The sequence below is a fragment of the Arachis hypogaea genome, chromosome 15 (genome assembly GCF_003086295.3).
Source record: "Arachis hypogaea cultivar Tifrunner chromosome 15, arahy.Tifrunner.gnm2.J5K5, whole genome shotgun sequence".
NCBI lineage: Eukaryota > Viridiplantae > Streptophyta > Magnoliopsida > Fabales > Fabaceae > Arachis > Arachis hypogaea.
In genome coordinates this window covers 85,977,989-85,995,432 of record NC_092050.1, presented here as the reverse complement: position 1 = coordinate 85,995,432, position 17,444 = coordinate 85,977,989, and the positions used below count along the sequence as shown (strand labels likewise).

The following is a 17,444-nucleotide window of genomic DNA, read 5'->3' as shown; positions in this document are numbered from 1 at the left end:
AAGAGTGAATATCTGGAGATCCGACATGAGATTCAAAGAAGAGGTTGGAAAACTCTCACCAACCCAATCCAACAAGTCAGAATCTTAATGGTTCAAGAGTTCTATGCTAATGCATGGATCACTAGGAACCATGACCAAAGTATGAACCCAAACCCGAAGAATTGGCTTACAATGGATCGGGGGAATTACTTGGATTTTAGTTCGGAAAATATAAGGTTGGCATTTAACTTGGCAATGATGAGAGGAGATCCTCATCCTTTCATTAGAAGGGTCAACTTTGATCAAAGGTTGGACCAAGTTCTCATGGACATCTTTGTGGAAGGAGCTCAATGGAAGAGAGACTCAAGAGGCAAGCCGGTTCAATTAAGAAGGCTTGACCTCAAGCCCATGGCTAGGGGATGGTTGAAGTTCATCCAACGCTCTATCATTCCTACTAGCAACCAGTTTGAAGTTACTGTGGACCGGGCTATCATGATCCATAGTATCATGATTAGAGAGGAAGTAGAAGTTTATGAGATGATATCCCTAGAACTTTACAAAGTGGCATCTACTTTGGCAAGGTATGACTTCCCTCATCTCATATATACCCTATGCAATTCAGCCAGAATTGTCATAGAGGAAGACACCCTCATTGAAGAGGACAAGCCCATCACTAAGAAAAGGATGGAGCAAACAAGAGAGCCCACTCATGGACCTCAACAAGAGCATGAGGAAATTCCTCAACAAGAAATCCCTGAGATACCTCAAGGGATGCACTTTCCTCCACAAAACTATTGGGAGCAAATCAACACCTCCTTAGGAGAACTGAGTTCCAGAATGGAGCAACTAAGGATGGAGCACCAAGAGCACTCCATTATCCTCAATGAAATCAGAGAGGACCAAAGAGCCATGAGGGAGGAACAACAAAGGCAAGGAAGAGACATAGAGGAGCTAACGCACTCCATAAGATCTTCAAGAGGAAGAACTAGCCACGATCACTAAGGTGGACCCGTTCTTTAATTTCCTTGTTCTTATTTTTTTGTTTTTCAAAATTTATGCTTTATGGTTTGTCTATGTTTGTGTCTTTATTACATGATCATTAGTGTCTAGTGTTTATGTCTTAAAGCTATGAATATCCTATGAATCCTTCACCTTTCTTAAATGAAAAATATTTTTAACTGCAAAAGAATAAGGAGTCCATGAATTTCGAATTTTATCTTGAAATTAGTTTAATTATTTTGATATGGTGGCAATACTTTTTGTTTTCTGAATGAATGCTTGAACAGTGCATATTTTTGAATTTGTTGTTTATGAATGTTAAATTTGTTGGCTCTTGAAAGAATAATAAAAAAGGAGAAATGTTATTTGTAATCTGAAAAATCATAAAATTGATTCTTGAAGCAACAAAAATCATCTTATAGACAAAGCTTGCAAAAAAAATTGTGAAAAAATAAAGATAAAAAAGAAAGAAAAAGAAAAAGTAAGTAGAAAAAGGCAATAGCCCTTTGAACCAAAAGGCAAGGGTAAAAAAGGATCAAAGGCTTTGAACATTAATGGATAGGAGGGCCCACAGGAATAAAATCATGGCCTAAGCGGCTAAATCAAGCTGTCCCTAACCATGTGCTTGTGGCGTGAAGGTGTCAAGTGAAAAGCTTGAGACTGAGCGGTTAAAGCCGTGCTCCAAAACAAAAAGAGTGTGCTTAAGAGCTCTGGGCACCTCTAACTGGGGAATTTAGCAAAGCTACGTCCCAATCTGAAAAGGTTCGCCCAGTTATGTGTCTGTGGCATTTATGTATCCGGTGGTAATACTGGAAAAAAAATGCTTAGGGTCACGGCCAAGACTCATAAAGTAGCTATATTCAAGAATCAACATACTGAACTAAGAGAATCAATAACACTATCTGAATTCTGAGTTCCTATGGATGCCAATCATTCTAAACTTCAAAGGATAAAGTGAGATGCCAAAACTGTTCAGAAGAAAAAAGGCTACAAGTCCCGCTCATCTAATTGGAACTAAGTTCATTGATAAGTTTGGGATTTATTGTATTTTCTCTTCTTTTTATCCTATTTTGTTTTTAGTTGCTTGGGGACAAGCAACAATTTAAGTTTGGTGTTGTGATGAGTGGATAATTTATACCCTTTTTGGCATTATTTTTACATAGTTTTTAGTATGTTTTAGTTACTTTTTATTATATTTTTATTAGTTTTTATTCAAAAATTACATTTCTAGACTTTACTATGAGTTTGTGTATTTTTCTGTGATTTCAGGTATTTTCTGGCTGAAATTGAGGGACCTGAGGATTCAGAGGCTGAAAAAGGACTGCAGATGCTGTTGGATTCTGACCTACCTGCACTCGAAGTGGATTTTATGGAGCTACAGAACCCCAATTGGTGCACTCTCAATGCGTTGGAAAATAGACATCCTGGGCTTTCTATCAATATATAATAGTCTATACTTTGCCCGAGATTTGATGGCCCAAACTGGCGACCAAAACAGCCTAAAACATCTTGGCGTAAAACGCCCAAACTGGCACCCAAGCTGGCGTTTAACTCGAGGAACAGCCTATGAACGAAAAAGCTTCAATGCTCAGCCCAAGCACACACCATGTGGGCAACGGAAGTGGATTTCTACACTATCTGCACTTAGTTACTCATTTTCTGTAAACCTAAGTTACTAGTTTAGTATAAATAGCACTTTTTACCATTGTATTCATATCTCTGGACGTTTAGTCCTTAGACCAGACGATTATGCTATCATAGACCATTATCCACGTTTGGAGGCTGGCCTTACGGCCATGCCTAGACCTTTTTTCACTTATGTATTTTCTACGGTGGAGTTTCTACAGCCCATAGATTAAGGTGTAGAGCTCTGCTGTTCTTCATGAATTAATGTAATTACTACTGTTTTCTATTCAATTCACGCCTACTTCTTCTCCAAGATATACTCTCGTACTTAATTTAGTTAAGTCAGAATGAAGGTGTGACCCGTGACAATCACCCAATCTTCGTTACTCGCTTAGCCAAGATCCGCGTGCCTGACAACCACAAAGCGGTCTACATGATGTTCAACGTAGTCATTGGATGACAGCTGGAGTATATTCTCTTGGATATCTAATACACGGACTGAGTCTGCGAGATTAGTATCTTCGTGGTATAGGCTAGAATTATTGGCAGCATTCCTGGGATCCGGAAAGTCTAAACCTTGTCTGTGGTATTCCGAGTAAGATCTGAGAAGGGATGACTGTGACGAGCTTCAAACCTGCGAATGTTGGGCACAGTGACAGTGTGCAAAAGGATCAATGGATCCTATTCCGATGCTAGCGGGAACCGACAGATGATTAGCCATGCGGTAGCTGTACAAGGTATTTTTCATCCGAGACGAGAAATCCGACAGTTGATTAGCCGTGCAGAAACCGTAGAGGACCATTTTCACTGAGAGGATCCTACAGCTTGCCATGGAAGGAAGTAACGCATGGTTGGAAGAAGGCAATAGGAAAGCAGAGGTTCAGAAGCAACAAAGCATCTCCAGACGCTTATCTGAAATTTCCACCAATGAATTACATAAGTAACTCTATCCTATTTTATGTTTTATTTATATTTTAATTATCAAAACTCCATAAACATTTAAATCCGTCTGACTGAGATTTACAAGATGACCATATCTTGCTTCAAGCCGACAATCTCCGTGGGATTGACCCTTACTCACGTAAGGTTTATTACTTGGACGACCCATTGTACTTGCTGGTTAGTTGTGCGGAGATGTGAAAAGTGTGAATCACGATTTCTGTGCAACAAGTTTTTGGCGCCATTGCCGGGGATTGTTCGAGTTTGGACAAGTGACGGTTCATCCTATTGCTTAGATTAGGTAATTTTATTTTATATTTTAAGCTTTTTATTTTAATTTCAAAAAAAGAAAAAAATTTTAGTTTTTGAAAAAAAAAATTTTCAAAAAAAAAATTTGTGTTCTTCAGAATTTTTAAGAACGAATTCTAGAGTTTCATAAGATATGTTGAAGCCTGGCTGGCTGCTTAGCCATGTCTAATCTTTTGGACTGAGACTTCCACTTCTTATTGACATGCTTGTATGTTTTACGCTAAAGCTTGGCTGTCTATTTGGCCATGTCTAATCTTTTGGACCGAAGCTTTCACTTAAAGCTTGGCTGGCCATCTGGCCATGTCTAATTCTTTTGGACCGAAGCTTTAGACTAACATTGCATGATTCCTGGAGTTCTTATTAAAAATTTTGTATCTCTTTATTTTCTTTTTCTAAACTATATTTGAAAAATACCAAAAAGTTAATAAAATCATAAAAACCAAAACTTTTATGTTTCTTGTTTGAGTCTAGTGTCAAATTTTAAGTTTAGTGTCAATTGCATCTTTTTAATTATCTTAAATTTTTGAAAATTCATGCATTGTGTTCTTCATTGATCTTCAAGTTATTGTTGATGATTCTCTTTGTTTGATCTTGAATTTTCTTATTTTGTGTCTTTTCTTGTTTTTCTTGTGTATTTTTTAATTATTAGTGTTTAAGGTTTAAAAATTTTTAAGTTTGGTGTCTTGCATGTCTTTCTTTTCTTAAATTTTTTCAAAAATATGTTCTTGATGTTCATCTGGACCTTCAAAGTGTTCTTGGTGTTCATCTTGACATTCAAAGTGTTCTTGCATGCATTAGTTGTTTTTATTTTAATTTCTTATGTTTTGTGTCATATAGTTGTTTTTCTCTCTCCTCATTAAAAATTCAAAAATAAAAAAAAATCTCTTTCCCTTATTTTGCTCATAATTTTCGAAAATTTGAATTGATTTGGTCAAAAATTTTAAAAATTAGTTGTTTCTTGATAGTCAAGTCAAAATTTCAATTTAAAAAATCAATCTTTTCAAATCTTTTTCAAAAATCAAATATTTTTCATTTTTATTTCCTGTTATTTCGAAAATTCTGCAAAATTAATTTTCAAAAATCTTTTTCTTATTTTTATTTCAAATTTTCGAAATTAATGCTAACAATTAATGTTTAGATTCAAAAATTTCAAGTTGTTACTTGCCTATTAAGAAAGGATCAATCTTTAAATTCTAGAATCATATCTTTTAGTTTCTTATTAGTCAAGTAAGCAACTTTAATTTCAAAAATCAAATCTTTTTAATTTCCTTTTTAAATCTTTTTAAAATTAAATTCCAATCATATCTTTTTCAAAACTTAATTTCAAAATCTTTTTCTAACTTTTTATCTTTTCAAACTTTATTTTCAAATCTTTTTCGATTAACTACTTGACGTTTTGTTTGTTTTACTATTTCAAAAACACCTAACTACTTCTCTCTCTCTGATTTTCGAAAATCACTAACGACTTTTTCAAAATTCTGTTTAATTAACTAATTGTTTTAAATTCTAATTTTATTTTATTTTCCTTCTTAAATTCGAATTCTAATTAATAAGTAAAATAAAAACAAAAATATTTTTCTTTTCTTTTGAATTAATTTTCGAATACTCTCTCTCTCTCTCTCTCTCTCTCTCTCTCATCTCTTTCTATTTATTTATTTATTTACTAACACTTCTCTTCTTCTTATAATTCGAACCCTCTCCATCTTCTCCCTTCTTCATTCTATTCTTCTATTCTTCTACTCACATAAAGGAATCTCTATACTATGACATAGAGGATTCCTATTCTTTTCTATTCTCTTCTTTTTCATAAGAGCAGGAACAAGGATAAGAACATTCTTGTTGAAGCTGATCCTGAACCTGAAAGGACTCTGAAGAGGAAGCTACGAGAAGCTAAAGCACAAAACTCTGGAGAGGACTTAACAGAAATTTTCAAAAAAGACGTAGAGATGGTAGCCAAAAATAACAATAATGGTGGAGATGCAAGGAAGATGCTTGGTGACTTTACTGCACCCACTTTTGACTTCTATGACAGAAGCATCTCAATTCCAGCAATTGGAGTAAACAAGTTTGAGCTTATGCCTCAATTAGTTTCTCTAATGCATCATAATTGCAAGTTTTATGGACTTCCATTGGAAGATCCTCATTAGTTCTTAGCTGAATTCTTACAAATCTGTGACACTGTTAAGACCAATAGGGTTAATCCTGAGGTCTACAGACTTATGCTTTTTTCCTTTGCTGTAAGAGACAAAGCTAGGACATAGTTGGACTCACAACCTAAAGAAAGCCTGAACTCTTAGGAAAAGTTAGTCAATGCCTTCTTGGCCAAATTCTTTCCACCATAAAAGTTGAGCAAGCTTAGAGTGGAAGTCAAAACCTTCAGACAGAAGGAAGGTGAATCCATCTATGAAGCTTGGGAAAGATACAAGAAATTGATCAGAAGGTGTCCTTCTGACATGCTTTCAGAATGGAGCATCCTATGTATATTCTATGATGGTCTATCTGAATTGTCCAAGATGTCATTGGTTCACTCTGCTGGTAGATCTCTTCATCTGAAGAAGACGCCTGTAGAAGCCCAGGAACTCATTGAAATGGTTGCAAATAACCAGTTCATGTATACTTCTGAAAGAAATCCTGTGAATAATGGGACAACTCAGAAGAAAGGAGTTCTTGAGATTGATACTCTGAATGCCATATTGGCTCAGAATAAAATATTGATTCAGCAAGTCAATATGATATCTCAGAGTCTGACTGGAATGCAAGCTGCATCCATCAGTACTAAGGAAGCTTCCTCTGAAGAAGAAGCTTATGACCCTAAGAATCCTGCAACGGAAGAGGTGAATTACATGGGAGAATCCTATGGAAACACCTATAATCCTTCATGGAGGAATCATCTTAATTTCTCATGAAAGGATCAACAGAAGCCTAATCAAGGCTTCAATAATAATTGTGGGAGAAATAGGTTTGGCGATAGCAAGCCTTTCTCATCATCTTCTGAGCAATAGACAGAGAGTTCTAAGCAGAGCCACTCTGACTTAGCATCCACAGTCTCTAATCTATCTAAGACCACTCTCAATTTCATGACTGAAACAAGGTCCTCCATAAGAAATTTGGAGGCACAAGTGGGTCAACTGAGCAAAAGAGTTACTGAAATCCCTCCTAGTACTCTCCCAAGCAATACAGAAGAGAATCCAAAGAGAGAGTGCAAGGCCATAACTATAACCAAAATGGCCGACCCTGGAGAGGAAGATAAGGCAGTGATTTTCAGTGAGGAAGACCGCAAGGGACGTCCACTAGCCAATAAGGAGTTCCCTATTGAGGAACCAAAGGAATCTGAGGCACATACAGAGACCATAGGGATTCCACTGTTGCCATTCATGAGCTCTGATGAGTTTTCTTCCTCTGAAGAGGATGAAGATATTGTTGAAGAGTAAGTTGCTCAGTATCTAGGAGCAATCATGAAGCTAAATGCCAAGTTATTTTGTAATGAGACTTGGGAGGATGAACCTCCATTGCTCATTAATGAACTGAATACCTTGGTTCAACAGAAATTACCTCAAAAGAAACCGGATCATGGAAAGTTCTTTATACCTTGCATCATAAGCACCATGACCTTTAAGAAGGCTCTGTGTGACCTTGGTTCAAGTATAAACCTCATGCCACTCTCTGTAGTGGAGAAACTAGGGATCTTTAAGGTACAAGCTGCAAGAATCTCACTAGAGATGGCAGACAATTCAAGAAAACAGGCTTATGGACTTGTAGAGGATGTCTTAGTGAAGGTTGAAGGCTTTTACATCCCTGTTGACTTCATAATACTAGATACTGGGAAGGACTAAGATGAATCCATCATCCTTGGAAGACCCTTCCTAGCCACAACAAGGGCTGTGATTGATGTGGATAGAGGAGAGTTAGTCCTTCAATTGAATGAGGACTACCTTGTGTTTAAGGCTCAAGGATCTTCTCCTGTAACCATGGAGAGGAAGCATGAAAAGCTTCTCTCAATACAGAGTCAGACAGAGCCCCCACACTCAACTTCTAAGTTTGGTGTTGAGAGGCCATCATCAAGCTCTGAGTCTCTGTGAAGCTCTTTAAAGAGCTCACTGTCAAGCTATTGACATTAAAGAAGCGCTTGTTGGGAGGCAACCCAATGTTATTTAATTATATTTATTTATTTTTCATTGTTATTTTATGTTTTCTTTAGGTTGATGATCATGTGAAGTCATAAAAATAGCTGCAGAGTTAAAGCAAAATAAAAAATAGAATAAAAAATAGCACACCCTGGAAGACAGACTTACTGGCGTTTAAACGCCAGTAAGGATAGCAGAAAGGGCGTTTAACGCCCAGCCTGGCAGCATTCTAGGCGTTAAACGCCAGAATGGGCAGCACTCTGGGCGTTTAACGCCAGAAAGGGGTGTCTGGCATCTGGCTGGCGTTAAACGCCTGAAAGGGGCAGCAGACTGGCGTTTTACTCCAGGAAATGTAGCAGAGCTGGCATTAAACGCCAGGATTGGCACACAATGGGCGTTTAAACGCCAGATTGGTGCAAGGAGCAGAATTTCTTGACACCTCAGGATCTGTGGACCCCACAGGATCCCCACCTACCCCACCTCTTCTTCTTTCCTCTTTACACCTTTCCATAACACTCTTCCTGAAATACCCTTCACCAATCCCATCATTAACTCTTTCCCAAATTTCCTTCACCTATCAAATCATACCCTCTTCCTCACATTTTCTTCACTACTCACATCCATCCATCATAAATCTCACCTACCTCACCATTCAAATTCAAACCATTCCCCTCCCAAACCCACCCTTTCATAGCTGAATTCCCTCTCTCTCCTACCCTATAAACACCCCTCCTCACTATCTTCAATTTCACACATCATACACACTACTACCACCCTTGGGCAAAACTTTCACTACCCTCCATCTCCTCCATTTCTTCTTCTTCTGCTCTTTTCTTTTCTCTTTTGCTCAAGGACGAGCAAACCTTTTAAGTTTGGTGTGGAAAAAGCCTTGCTTTTCGTTTTTCCATAACCATCAATGGCACCTAAGACCAGAGAAACCTCTAGAAAGAGGAAAGGGAATGCAATTTCTTCCACGTCTGAGTCATGGAAGATGGAGAGATTCATCTCAAAGGTCTATCAAGACCACTTCTATGAAGTTGTGGCCAAGAAAAAGGTGATCCCCAAGGTCCACTTCAAGCTCAAAAAGAGTGAATATCCAGATATCCGACATTAGATTCAAAGAAGAGGTTGGAAAACTCTCACCAACCTAATCCAACAAGTTGAAATCTTAATGGTTCAAGAGTTCTATGCTAATGCATAGATCACAAGGAACCATGACCAAAGTATGAACCCAAACCCAAAGAATTGGCTCACAATGGTTCGGGGATGGTTGGAGTTCATCCAATGCTCTATCATTCTTACTAGCAACCGGTCTGAAGTTACTGTGGACCGGGCTATCATGATGCATAGTATCATGAATGGAGAGGAAGTAGAAGTTCATGAGATCATATTCCTAGAACTCTACAATGTGGGGAGGTTGATAAACCACTATTTTATGGTTTATATTGTGTTTAATTGTGTGGTTTTATCATGATCTTTACCCACTTATTCATTAAATTAGCATGAAATTATAATCCCTTCCTGAATTTATAACATGTTTGAAAACTGCTTCCTAGAGACTTTAATTATGTATTTTTAATTCTCCTTTATTTCATTCGATGCCGTGATCTGTGTGTTGAGTGTTTCAGACTTTATAGGGCATGAATGAGTTGGAGATTAGAAAGGAAGCTAGCAAAAATGGAAGGAACACAAGAATTTGAGGAGATAACCAGCGAGAAGTGACGCGGTCGCATGGCTCACGCGACCGCGCGAAGGAGAGCGAATCACAGTGACGCGGCCGCATGGCTCACGCGGCCGCGCGGATTGGAAAAGCTCAGGCGACGCGGTAGCGTGGACGACGCGAACGCGTGGTAAGGAAAAGCGCGAATGACGCGTCCGCATGGATGACGCGATCGCGTGACATGTGCGATCTGCATAATCTGTAGACTTCGCTGGGGGCGATTTTTGACCTTATTTCGACCCAGTTTTCGGCCCGGAACAGCAAACTAGAGCCAGAGAATATGCAGAAACAAACAACAACATTCATTCTACACAGTTGACAGTTTTAGAGCTAGTTTTTCCTCCTCTAGGTTTTTCTCTCTAGGTTTTACAATTTTAATTTTGGGAGTTGATCTTAGCAATGGAACATTGGGAAGAGTTATTTTTCCTTATCAAGACCTCGTCATTCTAGTTCGTTCTCTTAACTTGGTTTTATTCTTCCATGTTCTTTGCTTTGTTCAATTTTGTCATTTGAATACTTTCATGATTATTTGAGACAAGGATTATTTCTTCCATTTTAATTTATTTCTCCATTCCAATAATCATGTCTTCTTTTAATTCCCTTTCATGTGTTATGGATTTATTATTTGCAATGAGTGAGTAGTTCCTTCACTTGATGGGGAATTGATTGAAAGGAACTCTTGAGTTGGAAGGATTGAAAGAAAAATTGTAATTGGGTTAACTGTTGAATTGTTATCTAATCACTAACACCAATCCCTTTGAACTAAGTGGGTTGCAACTCGTGAATAGATCTAGCATTCCAACTTGTTTGACTTTCCTTTACCTGGTAAAGGATAACTAAACAAAACAACCATTAATTATAAATTAATCTTGAGATCATTCCATCAATAATAGAAATTCCAACTAATCAACTCCCAGTCAAGGTTTTTATTCATATTATTTAAATTTCCTCTTTTTAATTTTCCCTCTACTTAACTCAACTTCTTGGAACATCTGATTAATAAAATAGCACACTTTTCTGCAACTCGTTGGGAGACGACATGGGACTTAAACTCCCAGTAATTTTTAATTTAAACTCTCTGTGACATATTTCTAAATTGATAGGCAGATTTTCGGTGAGTTAAGAACTATACTTGCAATGTAACTATTTTAATAATTTTTAATTTACCAACTTCTGCCCCTCATCAATTTTTGGCGCCGTTGCCGGGGAGTTGCAATAGAGTGCTAAAGTTATTAATTAGAATTTATTTATTTGCATTTTATTTTATTTTGTTACTATGAGCTGCATGTTTCTTCCGTCAAATGATGCGTTCACTTCCTGATCCGCACTTGCTAATATTCGATCCTGAAATTGAAAGGACTATTTCACGAATAAGGCGAGAACAGCGTCGGTTAGTCCGCTCTGAGGGCGGATCTGAGAGTGAACTTGAGGAAGAAACCAGCCCCCGTTCTACTGATTCGGTTGTTTTATGTGCAGAAGACATGGCAGCTAGGAGAGTTACCATCTAGGAGGAAGGAGCCCCTGATTTTACAATGCAGCCGTTTCAAGTGCATCATCCAGCGGTGGCTATAGATTTTGAAATAAAGACCGCACTGCTAAACTTGATGCCCAAGTTTCATGGCCTACCTGCTCAAGAGCCTATCAAGCACTTGAGAGATTTCCAAGCAGCCTGTTCTACTGTCAGGCGTGATGGTACTGATGAAACTTCAATTTTGCTGAAAGCTTTCCCGTTTTCTCTCGAGGGAAAAGCAAGAAAGTGGTACTACACTCAACCTCTGGCAAATGTATCCAACTGGGATACACTCAGAAAGGAGTTTTTGGAGAAATTCTTTCCATATGAAGTTACTGATAAACTGAGGAAGGATATTTCCACAATTGTTCAGGATGACAATGAAACTCTCTTTGAATACTGGGAGCGCTTCAATAATCTTCTGGAAGCATGCCCCCACCACAGGATTGACAAGATAGTGTTGTTTAGCTATGTCACACAGGGCATGAGGCCCCAAGATAAGACCACATTAGAAAGTGCTAGCAATGGGTCTATGAAGAAGTACAAGACCACTGATGAGGCTTGGCAATTAATCAGTGATTTAGCTGAATCTACTAGGAATCACAGGCAAAAGCAAGGCCGTTCAAAAGCCGTTGCAGAAGTATCCTCTAACAGAGAGACTGCTGCTCTAGCTCAGAGTATATGTGAGATGACCAACTTGCTGAAGCAGATGCAATTGAATCAACAACAAGCTCAGTAAGCTCAACCTCCTCCGCCACAACAAAACCAACAACTAGTCCCACAAAGAATTTGCGGAATCTGTGTTGATTATAGCCATTACACTGATGAATGCCCGCAGCTCCAACAAGAAGACAACATGGTGGCATCCACTCATAACTTCTATGACCGCCCCAACCAAGGATACAATCAAAGTGGAAATAATAACCATGGATGGCAGGACAATTCTAACCAGAATTAGAGGGACAAAAATAACAGAGGAGGCAGAGATAATCAGGGAAATCAGAGGTGGAATAATAACAACAACAAGCAGCAGAATCAACCTTACAGAGCACCTCACCTGAGGCAAAACCAAGGACCACAGAACAATCAATAGCAGACATCTCAATTTACTCATTCTTCTTTATCTCCTAATGAAGAGCTACTACAATCTTTTGAGCGAAGACAACGGACCATGGAAAATAACATGAATAGTATTAACGCCAGTCTGAATGGTCTCACCTCTACTTTGCAAGCTCTTATGTCATAGATTGGATCAACGCAAAATTCCAGTAACCAACCTTCAAGCTCCACTGGAATCCCCTCTCAACCATTACCCAATCCAAAGGGAGGCATTAATGCCATCACCTTAAGGTCTGGAACCACACTGCAGGAGAGGAATCAGGAGGAACCAAGCCCACCAGAACACACCTCAGCTGAAGAGGTAATAGAAATAGAAGATGTTGAAGAGGAAGAGGACATACAGGACATAGCTGAAGAAGAAATAGCTCAACCACAGGAGGAAGCACCAAAAGGCGCAGACACCACAGAGAACACTACTCCAATTCCATTTCCATAACTTGCAAGCAAGCCCAGGAAGCAGCTGGAACCCGACCCCAAAATGGTAGAAATATTCAAAAAGGTTGAGGTAACTGTTCCTCTTTTTGATGTTATTCAGCAGGTACCTAAATATGCAAAGTTTCTAAAAGACTTATGTATCCATAAAGACAAAATTAATGAATTAGAAACTATTCCTTTAAGTAGTTCTATATCTGCTTTAATGGGAGGATTACCTGAAAAATGTAGTGATCCAGGTCCTTGTATAGTTAGCTGTACTATTGGTGGTGTAGTAATTTATGATTGCATGTGTGATTTAGGAGTATGTGTCAGTATAATGCCTTTGTCTATATATGATATTTTGAGGCTCCCTCCCTTAAAAAGGTCGGCAGCTCGTTTTATGTTAGCAGATAAAAGCATTATTACAGTGGCTGGAGTTGCTGAAGATGTTTTGGTGAACATTAAAGGAATTACATTTCCCACTGAATTTTATATCTTGGAGATGCCCCATAATGATTCAGATAAGCCATCATCAATCCTACTTGGGAGACCATTCCTGAAGACATCAAAATTCAAATTGGATGCCTTTTCAGGAACATACTCCTTTGAAATAAATGGCCGCAAAGTAATCTTCAATCTGAATGGAGTCATTGACAAACCCCCAGAAGATCGTTCCATCTTTCAGTGTGATGTCATAGAGGAAAGTGTAGCTGAAGTTCACAAGGAAGAGTTCGAAGAGAGGCACACTGGACAAGGTCTAAGTGTGGGGACCCTCTTAACTGACAATGAAGGCACTTCGTCATCTTCACAAGCTCCTGATAATCCAGAGCCTGCCCATGATCAAAAGTTAGAATTGAAACCCCTCCCTCCACATCTCAAATATGCTTATCTTGAAGATGAGCAGAGGTTTCCAGTTATCATTGCAAGAGAACTTACTTCTCAACAAGAAGAGCAGTTACTTGATGTGCTGAGGAAGCATAAGAAGGCAATTGGGTGGAGCTTGGCAGACATAGTAGGCATCAACCCTCAAGTATGTGAGCACAGAATATTTTTAGAAGAGGAAGCAAGACCTGTCCGTCAATCCCAAAGAAGATTGAATCCCACCATCTTGGAAGTTGTCAAAAAGGAAGTGACCAGACTATTGGAAGCCGGTATCATATATCCCATTTCAGACAGTGAATGGGTAAGCCCAGTACAAGTGGTGCCCAAGAAGTCTGGAGTCACTACAGTGAAGAATGAGCATGGAGAGCTCATAGCAACTAGAGTTCAGAATGCTTGGAGAGTCTGCATTGATTACAGGCGTCTCAACCAAGCTACCTGTAAGGATCACTATCCACTTCCATTCATTGATCAAATGCTGGATCGCGTGTCAAGTAAATCACATTATTGCTTTTTAGATGGTTACACAGGTTATTTCCAGATTCATATAGCTCCTGAGGATCAGGAAAAGACTACTTTTACATGTCTTTTTGGGACTTATGCTTATAAGAGAATACCCTTTGGCTTGTGCAATGCACCAGCTACTTTCCAAAGGTGCATGATGAGTCTTTTCTCTGATCTTATTGAGGACTATATGAAAGTTTTTATGGATGATTTTAGCATTTATGGTGATTCTTTTAGCCTTTGCTTAGATGGATTATCTAGAGTATTAGATAGATGTGTTAATACAAACCTTGTATTAAATTTCGAAAAATGTCACTTTATGGTAAAACAAGGAATTGTATTAGGACATGTGGTATCCAATAATGGCATTTCTGTAGACCCAGCAAAGGTGAATGTTATTTCTAGTTTACCTTACCCCTCTTCTGTGAGGGAAGTCCGTTCGTTCCTTGGCCATGCAGGTTTTTACAGGAGATTTATTAAGGACTTTAGTAAGGTCGCACTTCCCTTATCCAGATTACTGCAGAAGGATATTGAGTTCGAGTTCAGTGAGGATTGCAAACAAGCGTTTGATAAGCTGAAGACTGCTTGTAACATCCCTTCCAGCAAAATACCTTGCTTAAGTCAAGGTATTTCTACTAGAAAGAACGTTACGTGACCTTTTCTAATATTAACTACTTAATTACTGAGCCTTTGTATCGATTTCGCTTTTAGTTTTAAGAAAATGCCAGGAAATTTTGTTTTTTTTATTCATTAAAGTCATAATTCAAACATTCACAAATAAAAATAATCACATAAATATTATTAATAATAATTCTTATACAAAAGGAATCAAATGAATTTCAAATACGATATACTAAACCTACCCCTCTATGTAAAATAAAATCTCGAGGGACAACAGCGAGGGGACTCTATGGAAGTAATTAAAACCATAAAGAAAATCTACTAATCGCTCGCAGCTTCAAAATGCATCTTCAAACCTGTGTCACTGAAAGGGTGGAAAATTTGGGGGTGAGAACCAAACCACATGTTCTCAGTAGAGGTCAAGAATGCCGTGAAAATAAAGAATAAAGCGCAAATAGTTAACTGCATTCATAGACATCTAAAAGGAAACTAACTTTCTTTAAAATCATTAGTTAATTACTCAACCTCCTAAATCCATATTTTTCTTGTAAAACTTTTAAAAGTTTCCTAGACTGTATGAATGACTAACCTGTCCCAGTCATAGGTTCATTAAGTCTATGCTGAACCAGTTTGATTTTTCATACCTTACTATACTATAACATAAAGGAAGTTACCTACGCGGTATAAATGATCATCCTGCTCCAAGCATAGGTTCATTAAGTCTATGCTGAACCAGTCAGATACTTTATACAAAACTAGACTTCCAACACAAACCAGTCATGGCCTCAGGCCCAGGCAATTCAACCAACACCTAATTCACCACAATCCAGCCAATCAATTTTAGACACAAGTAATGAGGTTCAAACACAATCAAGAGCAATTATATCAAATATAGCAATTAACAGTTAACAGAATTATTCATTTAGGCAAACCAATTACAATATGCACACCCAAACAATGTCACATAGATGCATATGATGAATGTCTAGTCCTAGTACAGGCCATGAGCTCATGTGTCGGTTAGCACCTGCATTCCAGACATTTATCCGGTCACGAGTTCACGATTTCCCGGATACGATTTTTCGTTCAAATAAATGCGCATATAATTATTAGCAGCTCTATTGAGACAGCCTCTGCTTTCTACTCGCAGGAAATATACACTCTTGGGAATGAAAAATTACTCTTGGGTTGCCTCAGGGAAACAGATAAATAAACAAACATCTCTTGGGTTGCATTAAGCAACAAACAAATAAATAATATCTCTTGGGCTGCATTAAGCAACAAATATATATATATATATATATATATATATATATATAATATCTCTTGGGTTGCATTAAGCAACAAACAAACATCTCTTGGGTTGCTTCAAGCAACAAACAAACAAATAATATCTCTTGGGTTGCCTCAAGCAACAGATCATCATACAATAAGTACTTTACTCTTTCCTTTTTCTTTCATAATTGCAAATTCGCAAGCGGGACTAGACCCACGCCCTTGCCAACAATCTCATAGATCAAATATTCTTTTCTTAAAAGAATCATTGAAGTTATTATTATTAAATAAGCCTTGAATATTTATTTTGATTAAGTCCTTATATTTTTTATAAAAATTTGGACATAATCTCCTTTAAAAATAGGACTTATCCACCCTTACGGGTTCCTTCTTTCTCAACAATTCATCAGCCTCTTTCAGCATTTGCCACAGCAATATATTCTCAAAAATATTTGATAATAGAAAATCTATTTCTTAAATTCCATATCCAAAATAATTACCAACACAACTTGGCAGCCTGATTTCCATTTTGGTTTTAAAATATCAAATGAATTTGGAATTGCGCAAACTTTATATCCATGCGATCGTCTCAGATTAAGCTTTCTATTAAATCAAAAATCATAATTTTTCGCTGACTATAGCTTCGGGAATATAAGCAAAACCGTGACTATTCTGCAGTGTTTTAAAACCAGAAGACAGCAGCACCATACAACATTTGAAATTTCATATAAAATCCAAATTAAATCCAGCTACCTTCAAAATTAATGTGGTTAAACATAACTCATCCAAATTTCTTTCTCAATTAGTTCCAGGGTCATACCATTTTTAATGAAGGAGTTACGTAGCTTGGAAGTTAGGTAATTTTCTGCAGAATTCTGTTTTAGAAATAATTGAACACAACCTCTTCCAAGTCCCATAACTCGCTTATTAAAACATGGAAAATCCTGAAATTTAAATCACATATACTAAACATACTTAATTTTCACCTCCAATTGGTTGCATCTCAATATCTATCCAGGATCAAAAGTTATAAACTCCCAAAGTTAATAATTTAAGAAAACAGAATCTGGCTTTTTCTGCATAATGCATCATCTTTCAAAAATTCGTATCTTTGAAATTACAAGTCCAATTGTTCTGAAATTTTACGGCATTAAAATAATAGGAATAAAGTTTTATTTAAAATTGGTTCCATTTCAAAATTCAAACTGCAGAATTCCCAGTAGAGGAATCAAGTTGCTGCTGCGTTAAACGTTCTGCAGAAAAACCAGTTTTGACATCCATGATTCAAAAATTCACCATAAATCATAAACTTAGTGAAAAAGTCTCAAATTCAGAAGTCCAGTTCCCTATACCCCAAAGCTCAATCCGGACTTGGTCCCACGCAATTCCGATAATCACAGAAATAGTTATTGTTTTTCAAAGTTTC

General features: G+C 37.6%; 2 non-coding genes across 2 annotated transcripts; both read right to left on the bottom strand.

Moving 5' to 3' along the window:
* Positions 1-6,203: 6,203 nt before the first annotated feature.
* On the bottom strand, positions 6,204-6,311 carry LOC112752168 (small nucleolar RNA R71). Its single transcript, XR_003176615.1, has one exon. It is a non-coding gene; the product is annotated as a small nucleolar RNA R71 (small nucleolar RNA).
* A 5,235-nt stretch (positions 6,312-11,546) lies between these two features.
* On the bottom strand, positions 11,547-11,653 carry LOC112752137 (small nucleolar RNA R71). The gene has a single exon (XR_003176580.1). It is a non-coding gene; the product is annotated as a small nucleolar RNA R71 (small nucleolar RNA).
* Between the last annotated feature and the right edge of the window lie 5,791 nt (positions 11,654-17,444).